Source organism: Ovis canadensis, chromosome 18 (genome assembly GCF_042477335.2).
Source record: "Ovis canadensis isolate MfBH-ARS-UI-01 breed Bighorn chromosome 18, ARS-UI_OviCan_v2, whole genome shotgun sequence".
Taxonomy (NCBI): Eukaryota; Metazoa; Chordata; class Mammalia; order Artiodactyla; family Bovidae; genus Ovis; species Ovis canadensis.
Window position 1 is genome coordinate 15,960,963 of NC_091262.1, and position 19,338 is coordinate 15,980,300.

Consider the following 19,338-nt stretch of genomic DNA (forward strand, 5'->3'; position numbering starts at 1 on the left):
GAGGAGATACCCCTCATCCAATGTAAGAGAAACCCAAGTAAGACGGTGGGTATTGCAAGAGGGTTAGAAAACTAGACAATCTGATCACACAGACCACAGCCTTTTCTAACTCAATGAAATTAAGCCATGCCATGTGGGGCCACCCAAGACAGACGGAGAGGTCTGACAGAATGTGGGCCACTGGAGAAGGGAATGGCAAACCACTTCAGTATTCTTGCCTTGAGAACCCCATGAACGGTATGAAAAGGCAAAATGATAGGACACTGAAAGAGGAACTACCCAGGTCGGTAGGTGCCCAATATGCTACTGGAGATCAGTGGAGAAATAACTCCAGAAAGAATGAAGGCATGGAGCCAAAGCAAAAACAGTACCCAGTTGTGGATTTGACTGCTGATAGAAACAAGGTCTGATGCTGTAAAGAGCAATATTGCATAGAAATCTGGAATGTTAGGTCCATGAATCAAGGCAAATTGGAAGTGGTCAAACAGGAGATGACAAGAGTGAACGTCAACATTCTAGGAATCAGTGAATTAAAATGGACTGGAATGGGTGAATTTAACTCAGATGACCATTATATCTACTACCGTGGCCAAGAATCCTTTAGAAGAAAAGGTGTAGCCATTGTGGTCAACAAAAGAGTATACAATGCAATACTTGGATGCAATCTCATAAATGACAGAATTATCTCTGTTCATTTCCAAGGCAAACCATTCAATATCACTGTAATCCAAGCCTATGCCCCAGCCAGTAATGCTGAAGAAGCTGAAGTTGAATGGTTCTATGAAGACCTACAAGACCTTTTAGAACTAACACCCCAAAAAGATGTCCTTTTCATTGTAGAGGACTGGAATGCAAAAGTAGGAAGTCAAGAAACACCTGGAGAAACAGGCAAATTTGGCCTTGGAGTACGGAATGAAGCAGGGCAAAGGCTAACAGGGTTTTGCCAAGATAACACACTGGTCATAGCAAACACCCTCTTCCAACAACACAAGAGAAGACTCTACACATGGACATCACCAGATGGTCAACACTGAAATCAGATTGATTATATTCTTTGCAGCCAAAGATGGAGAAGCTCTATATAGTCAGCTAAAGCAAGACCAGGAGCTGACTGTGGCTCAGATCATGAACTACTTATTGCCAAATTCAGACTTAAATTGAAGAAAGTAGGGAAAACCACTAGACCATTCAGGTATGACCTAAATCAAATCCCTTATGATTATACAGTCAAAGTGAGAAATAGATTTAAGGAACTAGATTTGATAGACAGAGTGCCTGACTAACTATGGTCGGAGGTTCGTGACATTGTACAGGAGACAGGGATCAAGACCATCCCCATGGAAAAGAAATGCACAAAAGCAAAATGACTCTGTGAGGAGGCCTTACAAATAGCTGTGAAAAGAAGAGAAGCAAAAAGCAAAGGAGAAAAGGAAAGATATAAGCATCTGAATACAGAGTTCCAAAGCATAGCAAGGAGAGATAAGAAAGCCTTCCTCAGGGATCAATGCAAAGAAATAGAGGAAAAGAACAGAATGGGAAAGACTAGAGATTTCTTCAAGAAAATTAGAGATACCAAGGGAACATTTCATGAAAATATGGGCTCAATAAAGGGCAGAAATGGTATGGACCTAACAGAAGCAGAAGATATTAAGATATTAAGAAGAAGTGGCAAGAATACACAGAACTGTACAGAAAAGATCTTCATGGCCCAGATAAGTGTGATCACTCACCTAGAGCCAGATATCCTGGAATGTGAAGTCAAGTGGGCCTTAGAAAGCATCACTATGAACAAAGCTAGTGGAGGTGATGGAATTCCAGTTGAGCTATTTCAAATCCTGAAAGACGATGTTGTGAAAGTACTATATTCAATATGCCAGCAAGTTTGGAAAACTCAGCAGTGGCCACAGGACTGGAAAAGGTCTGCTTTCATTCCAATTCCAAAGAAAGGTGATGCCAAAGAATGCTCAGACTACCATGCAATTGCACTCAATTCACACCTAGTAAAGTACTGCTCAAAATTCTCCAAGCCAGGCTTCAGCAATACATGAACCATGAACTTCCCGATGTTCATGCTGGTTTTAGAAAAGGCAGAGGAACCAGAGATCAAATTGCCAACATCCGCTGGATCGTGGAAAAAGCAAGAGAGTTCCAGAAAAACCTCTATTTCTGCTTTATTGACTATGCCAAAGCCTTTGACTGTGTGGATCACAATAAACTGTGTAAAATTCTTCAAGAGGTGGGAATTCCAGACCGCCTGACCTGCCTCTTGAGAAATCTATATGAAGGTCAGGAAGCAACAGTTAGAAATGAGCATGGAACAACAGACCGGTTCCAAATAGGAAAAGGAGTACATCAAGACTATATTGTCACCCTGCTTATTTAAGTTCTATGCAGAGTACATCATGAGAAACGCTGGGCTGTAAGAAGCACAAGCTGGAATCAAGATTGCCGGGAGAAATATCAGTCACCTCAGATATGCAGATGACATCACTCTTATGGCAGAAAGTAAAGAGGAACTAAAAAGCCTCTTGATGAAAGTGAAAGAGGAGAGTGAGAAAGTTGGCTTAAAGCTCAACATTCAGAAAACTAAGATCATGGCATCTGATCCCATCACTTCATGGTAGAAGAAGTGATGGGGAAACATTTGAAACAGTGTCAGACTTTATTTTTTTGGGCTCCAAAATCACTGCAGATGGTGATTGCAGCCGTGAAATTAAAAGATGCTTACTTCTTGGAAGGAAAGTTATGACCAACCTAGATAACATATTGAAAAGCAGAGACATTACTATGCAAGCAAAGGTCCGTTTAGTCAAGGCTATGGTTTTTCCAGTGGTCATGTATGGATGTGAGAGTTGGACTGTGAAGAAAGCTGAGCGCCAAAGAATTGATGCTTTTGAACTGCGGTGTTGGAGAAGACTCTTGAGAGTCCCTTGGACTGCAAGGAGATCCCACCAATCCATTCTAAGGTAGATCAGTCCTGGGTGTTCTTTGGAACACCTTTGGAAGGACTGATGCTAAAGCTGAAACTCCAATACTTTGGCCACATCATGTGAAGTGTTGACTCATTGGAAAAGATCCTGATGCTGGGAGGGATTGCGGGCAGGAGGAGAAGGGGACGACAGAGGGTGAGATGGCTGGATGACATCACCGACTCGATGGACACGAGTTTGAGTAAACTCTGGGAGTTGGTGGTGGACAGGGAGGCCTGGTGTGCTGCATTTCATGGTGTTGCAGAGTCAGACACGACTGAACTATTGAATTGAATGAACAGAGTGCCAGGTACTGGGAATCCAGGAGCTGAGAGTACTTGTTCTTAGTGGCCCTGAGGGTATGGACATTGAGGTCAGGTGGTCACTGATTTAGGAGCTTCCAGAGCTTTTTGTGTGATTTGCCACATCTTCCTGTCTCATCTTCCAGCCCAGGTTTTCCCTGTAGCCAGCAAGCTATCTCCAGAAGATAAATTTGATATGTCCTTCCACTTAGCACTTGTCAGCTTTTTTTTTTTTTTTCAGTGACAGAAAATGTACAATTTTATGCTTTCATGACTGGGAGTCCTCCAGGTCTGATGTTAACTCCAAACACATCATCTGTGTCTCAGCTCCACAACATCCTGGGTTCTGTATTGCTTGCCAGCAACATTCACCTCACTTGTTCATCAGGGAATTTCTACATGTTGTTCAAACCCTTCGAAGGCTTCCTTTATATCTTTAGGAATTCACACTTTCTCTGTTTGTTTGTCCCAAATCGCTAAATAGGAAGTCATTCTGCTGTGGTTGTCATCCTTTCTGTTTTCAGTTATTGCACTTTTAAAAAATATATTGATCATTTTTATTTGAAGTACTAAATGATGCAGTGATCAAGAATCTGCCTTTTGGTGCAGGAGACGAGGGAGACTCAGCCTCAATCCCTGGTTTGGAAACATGCCCTGGAGTAGGAAATGGCAAACTGCTCCAGTATACTTGCCTGGAAAACTCCATGGACAGCAATGCCTAATGGGCTACAGTCCATGGGGTGGCAAAGAGTCAGACAAAACTGAGCATGCACACAGACAGAGAGAGTTAATTTACAGTGTGGTGTTAGTTTCAGGTTTATAGCAAAGAGATTCAGTTATATACATGTATGTCTATGTATTCTTTTTCAGGTTATTTTGCTATAGATTATTACAAGCTACTGAATAGAGTTCCCTGTGTCATAGAGTAGGTTTTTCTTCTTTACCTATAGTAATATGTATATGTGAATCCAGAACTCCCAGTTTACCCCTCCTGACTCCGCCATCCTCTTTGATAACCATAAGTTTGTTTTCTACATCTGAGTCTATTTCTGTTTTGTAAATAAGTTATTTTGTGTCACGTTTTTAGATTCCACATGTAAACAGTGATATCATATGATGTTTGTCTCTATGTACACATATATACCACATCGTCCTTAACTATTCATCTGTCAATGGACTTTTACATTTCTTCTATGTCTTGGCTACTATAAATAGTGCTGCTGTTAACATGAGGGGTGAGTATATCCTCTCAAATTTCAGCTTTCTCCAGATATATGCCCAGGAGTGGAATTGCGATCATATGGCAATTTTATTTTTAGTTTTTTTTAAGAACTTCCATATGGTCTTCCATAATGGCTGCACTAATTTACATTCCCACCAACAGTGTAGGAGGGTTCCATTGTCTCCACACCCTATTCAGCATTTATTATTTGTAAATTTTTAATGATGGCCATTCTGACTGGTATGAGCTGATACCTCATTATAGTTCTTTATTTGCATTTTAATCTTCTCATGTGCCTGTTGGCCCACGTTGGCCATCTTCTGGGGAAATGCCTGTTTAGATCTGTCCATTTTGTGATTGGATTGTTTTTCAGATTTTTTTTTTTTAATGTTAAGCTATATGGGCATCCCTTGTGGCTCAATTGGTAAAGAATCTTCCTACAATGCAGGAGACCTGGGTTTGATCCCTGGGTTGGGAAGATCTGGAGAAGGGAAAGGCTACCCACTCCAGTATTCTGGCCTGGAGAATTCCATAGACAGTATAGTCCATGGGGTTGCAAAGAGTTGGACATGATTAAGTGACTTTCACTTGTGAACTGTTTGTATTCTTAGGAAATTAATCCCTTTTTGGTAAGATAATTTGCAAATATTTTATCCTAGTCCATAAGTTGTTTTTTTTTAAGAGTATGTTAAAATACCTTATTCCCATCATATAAACTTGAAGTCTCTCTCAATAAATGTTTGTGGTTTAGAATTTTATAGGACTTGAGGCTTAAAGATACTCTCTTTTGTCTGCTATTTTGCCATTTTTCTATGTCAGGTATCACCTCATTCTAATGATTTTCAACAGATGAGATTTATATATCATCTATCTCTCTTCTATTTATTATTCATCCATCTTCCATTTGTTTCTTTTCTGTACTCAATGTATCTGCTACCTATATCAATCTTCTCTCATGTGTCCTTCTCAATGTTTTTTTCTGAGCTACCTGAGAAAAATGTGGCACTCATGATCTCATAGCAAAAGAGACTAAGAGAAGTTTATCTCAACCCTTACCCCATCCCTTTCTGTTCTGAGTGATCATTTTCATTTGTCTCTGATTTATCATAACAAAAATTTTTGTAATAATAGAAAATAAGTCTTCTTAATACCTCACTGAGCCTTTTCACAGTTTTCTATGCAACTGCTATTGTTATTATTGATTTCTTTCTTACAGCTGACCTTGTGATATGAATACCACATCCCTGAAAATGCTTAAAATATTTTGTTACCCAGGCAATTTTTAAAAGAATAGATAATGAAAAATGCACTTGACAAGAAAAGATGTAAAAAAGAAACACACATACACACACACCTTCAGTATATTTAGTTGTGAAAAAGAATGAAAATTGGCTTGATAGAAACAGATTAGTGGTTTGAATACCTTTTCACATTCTAATAGTTTCCATGAAGGTGTAGAACTCAAAATAGAGCTATGTCTTGGCCCTGGTGGTGTATCACATTTCTGCTGCATTAGTTTTGAACTATATCTAATCTTTTGCAAAAACAGAGAAAATGAAACCATGAAGGCTGGAGGTAAGTTGGAGAAACTGTCTTTCACAGCCCTGTGGCAGAATGCATGTAGAAAATGTAACAAAAATTGTGCCCATGCATCTTCAAGGCCAGGAGCAGGAATTCCTCCACAAGGGCAAGTGGAAAGGTTTGAATATTTCTCCAGAGTTCTTGGAATGCTTGACTGGTGGCATTAATTAGTGACAGGTAATTCATATGGGGGGCAGTAAAGGAGATCAGTGAGTGGTGTCACCAAGCAACTAAGGAAGATGGGAGTGTGTTCAGTCAGTGCTGGGAGCTGCAGATCCAGAAATAACTCAGCTAAGATGCTTGGAGCATGAAATAGGAGGGGTAGATCACAATTCTATTATTAAAACTAATTAAGGAATGGCCCCCAAAAAGTCTATATGAAGTCCTTGGAAAAGGAGTGAGAAGACAGAGAGGAAATAGCCTGTTTATGTCTATTGCAAGTATCTTATCTGTCCCAGGCACTCAAGGGCAAACTAGAAACACAAGAAAACAAAAATAAATAGGACAACCTCTGTTTCAAAGAGGTTTAATGTAAACAAAAAGTATTATACAATGGGTAAGTTTTGTAAAAACGATGTGCAAATGTACTTTTCTGGACACACACAAAAAAGCACACCTTATTACATATGTACTATCTGTAACTTGCATTTTGTACTCAAAATACAAGAGTTCTTTTTTCATTTTATTCACACCATAATTCACATCATTTTATTTCATACTTAATTTAGCCATTTGTTACCACAGTCTATTCAACCCTATCACTGAACTTCTGGGTTATTTTTATCCTAATGTATTCTGAATAACTACAGAAATATACTTGTTAGTGTTTGTTGATGTGAATCTTGAAGTGATGTTTCCAAAAGTGATATAGCTGAATAGAAAAGTAAATGCATCTTCAATTTTGTAGGATTTTGCTAAATTCCCTTCCATTCAGTTAACAATCCTCCAAAACTTCACCAATAGCAGAGCGGGTTAGTAAGTGTTAGATCTGTGCCAACCCCATCGGTGAGGAAGGAGTATCTTAAAACAGTTTCAATGTGCATTTATTTTACTACAAGTATCTTTGCATGTTCATATACTTTGTTGATTGGCTGTGTTACTAATTTTGTATTCTTTCCTCAGAAAACAAAAAACAGAATTATCTCCTTTATGTTTAAAAATGAGTCCTTTGTCTGTGATGTGAATTGCAAATATTTTCCCCAAGATTATTTGTCTTTTGACTTTGCTTATGATATATTGCCAAGTCTTTTTTAATGCAGTGAAATAACTAATTTGTCAAATTTAAGTTACATTTAAAAGGCTTTTTCATTCCCATCCATATTTTTTTCTAGTACTCAAACAGTTTCATTTTTAGACTTGAATTTCTAATCCATTGGAAACTATTTAGTTGCACGATGTGGGATAAATATACACCTTTTTTTTTTTTTTACTTTATTTTACTTTACAATACTGTGTTGGTTTTGCCATACATTTCTAAGTGACTATCCAGTTTTGACACATTTTATCAAATGTTCGTTATGCCCAGTGATTTGAGAGGCCACATCCTGTTGGCCTAAAATGACCCTCACATCTGGTAGTCATATCTTTAATGCTCCTCCACAGAGTGTGGCAAGGATGATGGAGTGTCACTGCCACAACTACCTTACATTCCATGACAAAGGTGATGGAATACCACCCTTGTGATAAGAGATGCCACAGAAGACTCAGCCTCTCTGCATTGCTGCCTCTGAAGAAGTGAGAGGCCATGATATAAGTAGTCATGTCTGAAAACATCACCTAAGAACTGCAGGTGGCTCTGAGAGTTGAAAGCAGCCCTCAGCAAGGAACTAAAAACTTCAGTCCTGCAGATAGGAAATGAGTTCTGCCATCAACTCAAAAGGAGTGGGAAATTGGTTTTCCCCCCAGTCAACTCTTTGAGGGACCACAACTCCAGATTGTAGCTTGGGGAGACACTAAACAGAGAACCAGCTGGACCCCTGACCTGTGGGAAATGTGGGATTGTGGTGAGTGTTGGTTTTACTGCTAAATTTATAGAATTTGTTACACAGCCTGGACAGTTCTTCATAGTGTACCTTAATATCTGGTAGAACTAAACCCATTCATAGTTGTTCTTTTTCCTTACTATTCCTCAATACTTATCCATGTAAAATTTAGAGTCAATTAGACTGGGCCAGAAAAAAAAATTATTATTTTTACTAGGATCACATTAAATTTTTATGTTAATTTGAGAAAGTCATATAAGCTGAATCATTTACTCAAGAATGTACATAATGGCTTTCCATACATTCTACTTCGTCTTTCAGAATTACATGTAGGCTTTACACAATTTTGGATGATAAGTATTAAGCTTTTTTAAAAAATTAGAGTTGTGTCAAATTGTTTCCAAAACTATTTATTCTCCATTGCAGTATCTGAATATGATCTATTAATGTGGTAAAATGTTAAGTATTTTTAAAAATCAGAAATGAGGGTCAGCTATCACTTCAGAATCTATGGAATATCTGATTATAAGTTTTCATCTTACATGTAGTAATGTCTATTAATTTATCAAGTTTGCTGATTCTTTCCTCTGCCAACTCAAATCTTCCACTGAATCACTCTGATTTTTTCATTTAAGTTATTATGCATTTTTTTACTCCAACGTCTACACTAGTTTTTTTTTAATTCTGTTGATATTGTTTTTGATGAGTTGTTATGTCTTTCTTTAATTCTTTAAACATGATTCCCTTTAGTTCTGTCAACATGTCTGTAATAACTGCTTTTAAGTATTTCACTGCTATGTCCCATGTATGTGTCTTCTCAAAGGCCATTTCTACCACTGCTATTTTCCCTGTGTATGGATCACTCTTTCTTCACCCTTCTCTGTTTCTTTGCATGTCTCATATTTCTTATTTTGTTCAGTATTTCTCATTTTATTAGTTCAAAGAGGAATTGTTGCATATTTATCCCAGAAGAGATTAAAATACTGCTAGCCCTATCCACCAGACAGCACAAGTATAATACTGAAAACAATATCATCGTCTCATACAGACAGAGTCTTAAATAGTGGGAAAGAGGTACATAGAGTTGCTCTGCCATTGTTACCTTAGTAAGAAGACATTGCATACGTTTTCAGAGCATCCTTAACTGTAAGAATCAGAACAAGTTTTGGCCAGAAACACCAATTAACTATTATATCCCACAGCCGGATATCATAATTAATTAAGATTTTGCTCCATCTTATAACAGATTCAAAAAGATTGTACACATTCCTCTAATCCAAACCTCTGGTCTCAAGAAAGATTGTACTTTTAGGGATCATTTCTATATTTTATCACATGTCTTATTGTTGGACACTAGATGTTTTAGAGAATATATTGTAGCATCTATGACTATTGATCCCTTCTTCCCTTCCTGGTGTGGTTATTTGTTGATTGGACTAATTCTATGTATCTATTTTCTCTGCATTGTACAGCCTCTGTTATCCCTACTTAGATATTTTTCCCTTGTTTTTACAAACAACCTTTTGGCTCAAGATTGTGCTTAAGCCCCCTTAACTACTTACATTTTCACCCTTTACCATTACATGTGTGTGTGGTTTATGGAGAGTTTATGGCTTTGCCCCATTTTCATCCAGGGACTAGTCTTTATACTTATTTCTGGCACAGAGCTCACAACTCTTGATATTTCCTAGGTGATAAGAGAAGGAAAAGTGTTTTGATATTTCAACCACTCAAGTTTATGTTAATTTAGGAAAAGCTCTTAGATAACCACAGGATGATGGCTACTTGCCAGAGGAAACAATCATGACTAGTGGGTTGGAACATTTGGTACCAGCACCTGACCTCTGGGGAGAGGAATGCTGCTAGAGGTTGAATCAATTACCAGTAGTTGATCATGACTGTGTGATGAAGCTTCTCTAAATACCCAAAGGACTGGGTTCAAGAAGCTTCTAGGATAATGAGCATGTGGAGATGCTGAGAGTGTGGCAGATCTGAAGAAGGAATGAAAGAACCACACTATTTCCCACGTACTTTGTCATGCATTTCTTGCATCTGGCTGTTCTTAATGATATCTTTTTAAAATAATCAGGTTATCTAATGGATAAAATCTTTTTCTTGGTTCTAGGGGATTCCCTGATGGCTCAAACAGTAAAGAATCTGCCTGCAATGCAGGAAACCTGGGTTCAATCCATGGGTTGGGAAGATACCCTGGAGAAGGGAGTAGCAACCTTCTCCAGTTTTCTTTCCTGGAGAAGTCCATAGACAGACCCTGGAGAGGTATCATCCATGGAGTCACAAAGAGTCAGACATGACTGAGTCACACACACACACACACACACACACACACACACACACACACACACACACACAGAAGCTATTCTAGCAAGTCCGTTGAACCCAAGGAGAGGGCTGTGGGAACTTCGAACCTATAGCTGGTTGGTCAGAAGCACAAGGGACCACCTGGATTTGCAATTGGCATCTGAAGTGGTGGTAGTGTTGGGTGGTCTTGTGGGATTGAACACTTAATGCATGAAATCTAAATATATCTCCAGGTAGATCATTTTAGAATTTAGTTGAATTGTAGGACACCTAGCTGGTGTTGAAGAATTGCTTAGTGGTATAGGAAAAAACACATACATTGGACCCCCCACCCCACCAGGAGTCCATAGCAACTCTCCTCCTATCAGTTGACACCCACACTCTCCTCTAGTATTTTATGTGCTACTAATCTATTGTCTCTACACTTCTGTGAACATGCCATGCTTATAGGGTTTCCTACATACTGCCTCCTCTACTTGGGAGCCCCTGAAGTCCTTGTCACTTTGCAAAAGTTTCATTCCTCTTACAAAACCTCAATCTAACTCCAAACTGGTCCTGTTTTCTGAAAACATTTTAACCATGTCTTCTATGATTAGCTTTGCATGTCCTACAACCCACCATCAAGAATGTGACCTCCTGGAGGTAAGAATAGGATGCATTTACTTTTGTGTGCCCATGCCTTTGACAGTGCCTTGTACAGAGGAGACACGCAGGCCATCTTTGATGGATTGGACTTAACCATTTATCTCAGCAAAGGTCAAGCATACCAGGAGTGCTGCAGGGGGACTGTGGGGAGCAGAAGTGAGACCACAGGAAGAAACCCAACCATATGAGGAATATATGGTGGGTGGCCAATTTGAAGGGAGGCCAGGGTGTGATGTTTGTCGCCCTGGGATGCAGGGGCATGGCGTTTACCAGCCCTGAGGTGCGGGGCCAAGCTAACTTGCTCTGTCTCCTTGGATGGCACCACTAGCATGAGAGGCGGAAGTTACAGCAAATCCAGTTTGGACCCCAAACAAGGCCCAGCACTTTCTTATAATAAGTGCCTCTGACCATACCGCAAACTTTCAGGGAGACAGTGAGAGCCAGGTGAGGGTGAGGGCATGTGGCAGACAGTGGGCAGAGAACTCGGAATCAAGGATTCCTGAAGGATGGCCACACTCGGGTAAATTCACCACCAAACAACGGCCCATGGTGGACTCAGGACTCAAGCCTCAAAAGAGAAACCCAGGGTAAGTGAACAGTTCTGGGGAACTAAAATATCAGGAAAACTCCAGAGCCATTGGGCCCCACAGTAAGTCTCTGTAAGGCCATTTATTTAAAGGGGAGAGTAAAGATGTGGCCAAAAAGAGAATCAGCCAAGTTAGTTGCCCTGAATCTCAAGCTGCACCAGAGGGACTACTCCTCTCAGCTGAGTGTCCACTGAGCTCAGGAAACACTTTCTGTCCTCACTTGTTTCCCCTGGTGAAGCTGGTGACGTCCCTCTCCTGACTTCTGCAGCAGACACATTGGAAAAAGAGCAGGGCAGAGAGTTTAAACGATGCTGCAGGATGTCTGCTTCTGGTACCAAGGTAGGCCGCATGGGGCTTGGGCTGCAGGCCATTCAATCATCAGCAAGCCAGCTTTGCAGGGGCTGGAAACATGGTCACTCTGGGATCACTAATCCTGCATCTTTCTTTGTGTTGCTTTGTGGAGCTTAAAAGCTGTTATCAGATAGCAGAAAAGACATTTTGGGAGAATGTGGTTAGTCAAGCCTGTGTTGATATGGCAAGTCAACAGCAAACAAACAAACAAACAAACAAACACCCCAATTCAAATATGGTTTATCTGCACTGTGTGTGTAGGTGATTTTAAACATTGTGTGTTCTCTGGCCATTTCTCTCCTTTGTGTGCTGCACACCACAATCTCTTGAGAAATCCATGAGTAGGTAGATTTGTATTTCCCATTTTCCTTGCTGATATTTTCCTGTGTTTGTAAAATCCCTTCATTTGTGTTTATTCAGCAAGTAGTTCTGCTGATGGAGAAGGAAACGGCAACTCACTCCAGTGTTCTTGCCTGGAGAATCCCAGGGACGGGGAAGCCTGGTGGGCTGCCGTCTATGGGGTCGCACAGAGTCGGTCACGACTGAAGCGACTTAGCAGCAGCAGCAGCAGCAGTTCCGCTGAACCACACTCCAGACTCTTCACTAAAGACCCACTCCTCTAACCAGTGTGGGGAACTGGGGAGCCAAAGCAGAACAAGAGCCACATTTAATGCTAAGTGAGGATGGGCCCATGAAAGAAAAATGCCCCCCATATCCAGGACTACAGCGGTTAAGTGAAATACGTGCTTGTTGGTTTTGAATCTAAAATATAAGAAACTGAGGAAACCCAAATTGAAAGAGACACGTGTACCCCAGTGTTCATCACAGCACTGTTTATAATAGCCAGGACATGGAAGCAACCTAGATGTCCATCACCAGACGAATGGATAAGAAAGCTGTGGTACATATACACAATGGAATATTACTCAGCCATTGAATACATTTGAATCAGTTCTAATAAGGTGGATGAAACTGGAGCCTATTATACAGAGTGAAATAAGCCAGAAAGAAAAACAGCAACACAGTATGCTAATGCATATATATGGAATTTAGAAAGATGGTAATGATAACCCTGTATGCGAGACAGCAAAAGAGACACAGATGTATAGAACAGTCTTTTGGACTCTGGGAGAGGGCGAGGTTGGGATGATATGGAAGAATGGCACTGAAACATGTATATTATCATATGGGAAATGAATTGCTAGTCCAGGTTCGATGCATGATACAGGGTGCTCGGGGCTGGTGCACTGGGATGACCTAGAGGGATGGGATGGGGAGGGAGGTGGCAGGGAGTTCAGGATGGGGAACACATGTACACCCGTGGCAGATTCATGTTGATGTATGGCAAAACCAATACAATATTATAAAGTATACTCCAATTAAAATTAAAAGATAAAAAGATTGTCTAGAACTGAACTGAAGCCTTAAAAAAAAAAAAAAACTGCCTGGAGGCTCTTCTGTCAGCATCTTTGTGATTGACAAGGAACACAGCAAACAAGACTTCAGGAGAAAAACTGCTGAGGGACATCAGTTCAGGGATTACTAATGGGACCCAACAGAACTCTGTGCCTCCCCTCTAAGTACTAACACCCCTATGTCCCTTCTCTCTTCTTTGTAGAAAACTTGAAGTTTCCTAGGCCCCCAGCGTCACAGAAGGGCAGGGTCAAACAGTCAATGATGTGGACAATAGAATCACAGTCACAGTGTCTGATGGAAGAATGGGATTAACACCTTTGCTCATAATAATCTGTATCTTTGTAGGCATTAGAATAACTGCAGCTTGCTCTGTCCACATATGTAAGCAGGCAACTAAAATTGTCAGCAAAGAGGTGCTGCAGACTCACATCAACATCTTTTCTAAGAAAACGGCCCATGTCAGCATGAGAAATCTACAGAAGATGACTTTGCCCCTAATCTCATAGATATGGAGTGATGTCTGACAAGTAGGGATTTGTCAGCAGTTCCTTTGTCCCTTTCCTGTTTGCCTATCTGTTTTCCTCAGACCTTAATTGTAAAAATGAGATCACTAGGTAACATTTTAACCTAACTTTTAACCAAACATTTTAACCTTAACCTAACTCCTGATTTTGCTCTACTGAATATACACAACACCTTCCCTAATCTTTGACTTCTTTCCTGGATTAAACAGAGTAAGAATGAAGAATTATGTAGTTATAGAATGACTAACTCTCTACCCTCCGTTACCCCCTTAGTAAATTTGCACGCAGATCACATAGGTAAGACAGCATCCAAAAGAAGATAAGCAGAAGTCAGCAGGTCTGCACACAATGGAAAAATGATGATGAATCCAACCTCCCACCTTAATGATTAACTAAGATTGTTTCCGCTTTTTCCGTTTAAAATTGTCCTGGCTGAGCATAATCTTCAGAGTTGGTCCCTGGACAAGAGTCCAGCTTCTCTCTGGGTTGCTGACTTTTCTGAACAAAGCACCTTTCCTTTCTACTAACACTTGCCCCTCGACTATTGGCTTTTGAGCAGGGAGCAGCCAAACCTGAGTTCAGTAACCCTTATACCCTGCTTCTCTCTGGAAGTACAGTTTGTCTGACAGGAGGGAAAGAGAAATAGACTCCATGAAGCCCTTGGATACACTTATTACATTGTCAGTTTTCCCCTCCTCTCCCTTTAGTTAAAAATAAAAAATTCAGATCTGATAAAATGGATCATTGTGTTTTTTGCTGCTTTTGAAAGGGAGACACGTCCTTCTCTGGCACCACAGGTCCGGGGCTCGTGCACAGGTGAGCGCGCTCCAGTACTTTCTCTGCGGCAGCTCTGCAGAACTGATTAACACAGGGGCAGGAGCCGAGCAGATGAGAAAAATGACTGCAGAGGTTGGGCTCTCCCCAGAGCAGCTTAGACATGTTTCAGTTGCCAAGGAGCAATATGCTTGCAGCCGGTTTTGAGTTCTATTTCCTAGACTCACGTGCCAGTTGCTTCTGTACAGCCAGTTCAGAGGACTGCAGACGTCTTACCCGGCAAGATCCCACGATGGTAGGAAGAATGGACCCCGAGAAACTTGTTTGTGGAATTCATTTTCCCATGGTTTAAGACACAAACACATCAACCAGGAGGAAAAGCAACCATTTAAAAAGAATCTCACTTAGCATGTCTTCTCTGGTCCTCTCGCATCTTCATGAGCTTGGAATCAGCAAGACCGGTGGCCCAGTCTCATCAACAAAGCAGGGGTCTGGACAGTCCCGTGTCTGGGGGGCTTTATCCTCCTTTATCTAAGACAGGCTGTCTTCTCCAGCCCTCCCAGTGCAGAGACCAAAGTCTGCAGCCAAGACTGCGGTGAGCGTTCAGTGATTAATAAGTCATTAGGCACTTGGTGTGATGGCATTTCAGGACTTTTCTGTGAATAAGTAATCTGAACATAGAATGAATCATCACAAAGGTTTTCCATGGCTAAGGTGAGAATGTGGAATGAGTTTCTTTTTATTTTCCTTTCTTTTATATACAAACCCCACTAAAGACTCTTTTCATTAACTGCTCCAACATTCACACTTACTAGCTTCCAGTACATCCATTTGTACTTTAGTCACTTTTAAACATATCCTTATAAATGAGGCTGCTTGCTCTTTGCCAGATGAAACCTATACTCTGCTTCTTGGAATTCTGAAAACATTTGTATGGCGCAATAAAAATATGACTCTAAGCTCCATAAGGATGAAGAAAAAAGCAAAATTAATTTCAGAATTTGATTTACATATGTTTTCCAAAAGCAGAAAACTGAACATTAATTATGCTCTTGTAACACTTGGTAATTGATATATCATATTGAACAAAGAACGAAGAAGTAGTTTTTTCTTTTTTCAAATTTTAATGGAATTTTCAAACATGTTGTAAGCTGATTGCACAGAACACTGAACTACCGAGAACTCAAGTGGCTCCAAAAACCACTTCCTTTCTACTCTTCCTGTGTCACGTGTTCAATTAGTTTTTCCGTTTCTTCTTTCTTCTACCACTTTTTCTGGGGAGGGCTGGTGTATTTTAAAGCAAACACCACTTCATTTCACTTGCAAATATTTAAGTAGGTGCCTTTATGAGATGATGGCTTTGTTTGTTTAACAAAAGCAGAACACTAGTATCACAACCCCCTAAAATAACATTAATTCCTTATCATCTTTGTCTAATATCTGATCAATGTACCAGTTTCCTGGATTGTCCTACAAAGAATAAAGATGTCTTTTAAAGATTAGACTGTTTGAATCAGGATGCAGGCAAGGCCCACACTGCATATGGCCTGCAGGTCTCCTGAACCTTTTTCCTCAAGAAGACCCACACCTTACCCCCTTTACTGTACTATGCCTTTGTTAAAGAAATTGCATCCCTTGTCCTAAGATTGATCTTATACTTTCGATTTGAATTACTCCTTTCTCCTGCATATTCTGAAGCTGATGGTAGATCCATAGAGAGTCTTCCTTAGGCTATAGTCCAGCTTTACGGTTAGGAATACTTTATAAGTGGCAGAATGCTTTCTATTGCATTGTATCAGAAGCACACCCTGCCAGGTTGTCCCTTGTTGACTAACATTAAGAATAAGAAAGAGGTTCAAGTGCCAAGAACTCACTTCATACATTATAAAGTTCTTTGCAACACTTTACCTAATGGTTTTTATCAGCCACTGATGCTGCCAGTTCCACTATTTCACTGGAGTTTACAAAACACAGTTTTGGAAATTATTTACCTCCTACTTTTGTTACCTGTTATTCTATTTCTCCAAGTCCAGGTTGTACTACTTACCTCATGACAGGCCAATAAATCGACAGACTACTGGGGCAAAGAATACTGATTTCATCTGAAAAGCCAGCACACCAAGAAGAAGGTGGCCTACTATCTCGAAGACCATCTTACCCAAGTTAGAATTTAGACTCCTATTAAAAAGGGAAGGGATGTCGTTCACTGTTGCAAGCTTCTTGGTGTTGTAATCCTTTGTTCTTGCAGCTCTTTGAGTAGGTATGGATGCTATGTTCCTATAAACCTCCAACAAGGCAAAAATTACTCGGTTATACAATGTTTTCTCTCAGTATTTACAGATTTTCACAAATAATGAGCTTGTACCCTAGCAATCTCAATAGTGAGCAAAGAATTTACTTTAAAAATATCATTATTATCTCATTTATTTTCATGTATTTATTGATGTATTGATGTATTTAATGTATTACATTGTCTTTTATTTGTATATTATTTGAGAGGATATTTTCTTTTAGTTTTTTTTTAATGTTTTGATTTGCTTTATTTAAAAGTCATTATAAAAATTCTAGAGGGAATGTTATAGTGAACCCTTTAGTTATCATCCCCAGTTGTAACAATTTTGAACTCATGGTTAATTTTGTTTCATATATACTACTCCCCTTTCCCACCCTGGATTATTTTGATTATTTGATTATTATTAAAGTCCCAAACATCACAAGATTTTATCTGTAAATAATCATGCCTAAATCAATGAACTTTTTGTTGTTCAGTCGCTAAGTTGTATCAGACTCTTTAGGACCCCCATGGACTGCAGCAAACCAGGCTTCCCTGTCCCTCCCTATCTCCTGGACTTGGCCCTAGTTCATGTCCATTAAACTGGTGATGCTATCTAACCATCTCATCTTCTGCTGCCCTCTTCTCCTTTTGCCTTCAATCCTTCTGGCCTCTTATCAATTTCTGTTGATTGAAGAGTCCAAGAACCTCAGTTGATAGCATATTGAAACACATTCACTATATTTAAAGTGAAAGTGAAGTCGCTCAGTCGTGTCCGACTCTTTGCGACCCCATGGACTGTAGCTTACCAGGCTCCTCCATCCATGGGGTTTTTCAGGCAAGAGTGCTGGAGTGGATTGCCATTTCCTTCTCCAGGGGATCTTCCTGACCCAGGAATCGAGCCCGGGTTTCCCGCATTACAGGCAGATGCTTTACCGTCTGAGCCACCAGGGAACTATATTTAAACACGTAAGTAAATAAATACTGATACCTTGACAGCATGGAAGTTTTCAAAACAACAACCTCAGCAAAACTGCAGGATGCTATGGAACCAGTTAGTTTTAAAGCTATATGCCGCCACTCATGAAGTTATCTTAACAAAAAAGGAAAGAAAGTCAAATGTAAACTTATCATCTCCAGATCTAATAACCTATTTCCATGAAACATGAGGAACAGAGGAAGATATTAATGACTTGTGTCAACAAATCCAGACTATAGGAAACTTTTCAAGGTAAGTTCATTCATCTTCCATGAATAAAGTGCCAAGATAAACAGAGAAAAGTGATCCCACTGATTAAAAGAGACTTAAAACATACATTTTTATATATTTGACATACATTACATTTGATGGACTGGAGAAGGAAATGGCAACCTACTCCAGTACTCTTACCTGGAAAATTCCATGAGTGGAGGAGCCTGGTAGGCTACAGTCCATGGGGTTGCAAAGAGTCAGACACGACTGAGCAATTGAACTAAACTGAAAACATACATTGAACAAAGACATGTACTTTATTTCAAACTTTATTTAGAGTAAGTGTAAAAAAAAATCATGAAACAATCAAGAACATTTGAATATTGACTATATATTTGAAGATAGTAAATTTTTTTAAAAAATCAGTGAAGAGTAATTTCTTATTGTCTTCAATATATAGTATACTAACTGGTTCCATAGCATCCAGCAGTTTCACGGAGGTTATTATTGTGAAACCTTCCATGTTGCTAAGGTAACAGTATATACTCATGTGTTTTTACCTAGCGGATGTGTTTCAATCTGTTAGCAACCAGGATTCTTAGACTCTTTAATCAATAGAAATTGATAAGAGGCCAGACCAAGAATTCAGGCAGGGCTTTGCTAGGACTCATGCTGCAGCACAATGGAGGGAAAACAAGTAACAGTTTCCCTTCCTTGCTCCCTGAGCGGGGAGGAGGTGAACTCTTAAATAGGGTGAGGGTAGAGGCAGACCTGTGGGTCCGACTGGGCTGGAGACGTGGCTTAGGTGGTTTGCCTGGTGCTTTGGTGGTATTCCCGGCTCCTCAAAGGGGGCAGCTGGTAGGTTTTGTGTTCTTTCTGTATCTTGTTGTACATGATTTGTCCCAACTGTGCGTGCACACAGTTATTTTTAGTTCCCTTATATTTTCTTTGTATTTTGTTGCTCCAGGAGCACTGGTATCCTTTAAAGGGAAATGTTACTTACAGGCCACAATCTTGATCTTAGAGGGGACTGTTGGTACTGAATTGGTTTCTCTTTCAGTGAACAGACAGACCTAGGAAATGCATATCCATTTTGTATTAGTTCATGATATATTTTATCTTAGAGTTTAAATTCAGGTTATATGCTATTTTTTTAATGTAATTTATCTTACCTTCATCTTTCTCTCATGCTGAAGAACCAT